Source organism: Mandrillus leucophaeus, unplaced genomic scaffold, assembly GCF_000951045.1.
Source record: "Mandrillus leucophaeus isolate KB7577 unplaced genomic scaffold, Mleu.le_1.0 Scaffold285, whole genome shotgun sequence".
NCBI classification, from domain to species: Eukaryota; Metazoa; Chordata; class Mammalia; order Primates; family Cercopithecidae; genus Mandrillus; species Mandrillus leucophaeus.
Genome location: NW_012102976.1, coordinates 987,615 through 988,457, shown reverse-complemented (window position 1 = coordinate 988,457; position 843 = coordinate 987,615). Strand labels below are relative to the sequence as shown.

The 843-nt window shown below is 51.8% G+C and overlaps 1 protein-coding gene across 3 annotated transcripts in view; it reads right to left on the bottom strand.

Annotated features, from left to right (window-relative positions):
• Window positions 1-843, bottom strand: part of SLC1A4 (solute carrier family 1 (glutamate/neutral amino acid transporter), member 4) — a 46,529-nt gene that overhangs the window by 6,100 nt on the left and 39,586 nt on the right. The gene's annotated exons all lie outside the window — the stretch shown is intronic.

Genomic DNA, 843 nt, shown 5'->3' with positions numbered 1-843 from the left:
GCTTCTGTCAGCTCTGGTCCTGTCCAGCTGGCCAGCTCAGGCACAAAGTTCCCTCTGATGAGGTGTCTGGGCAATGCAGGTCTCTTTTGCAGATTTCACCCTCATTGCCCTGAGAAGCTCCTTCAAGTTGGAAAAACTACCATTCCCCCCTACAGCAGGCCAGTCCACGAGCCCAGTGCCAGGCCCTGCCTGTGACGAACCTCTGGAGTGTCTCTCCTTGCTGACCTGAATTGAATGTTTCACCACATGCTCATTATTCTGTGTGCTGTTCCTGTGCTAACTCGCTCAATCTTCCCCCACAACCCTGGTGTGGCTGCTATGATCATTCCCATTTTACAGATGAGCAGACCAAAGCATACACAGTGGACATTACACAACTATAGATAGCAAAGCTGGGATTTCAATCCAGGCACCTGGGCTCCAGGGCTCTTTTTCTTACCCACAGGCTCTTCTGTCTCAACTTTAGTACCTCAGCCAGCCTTCCCTATAAAACAGATATTGTTCATGCCTGCAAAAGGTATCACGTGACTCAAGGAATCCATGCACAGAAACTGTTTTGTGTCTTCACAGCGGCCCCAGAGATGTGGTCTGGATCGCACCTTCGTCCCTGCCTCCTCCTCTGCTGAGCCCGAGCCCGAGCCCAGGTCACTCACATCGGCATGGTTCATCCTCTCTCCCCTCACAGAAATAGCTCCTTGGAATTTTCCTGGCCAGGGACAATCATTCCCAAAGGATCACTGCTCCATCAACTTATTACTCCTATGCAGTCAACAACTCCGTAGACCCTCGTGTCCCCTGGGCCTGTACTGAGGGCCTCAGCTGTGGACCCCTACTTTACTGGAT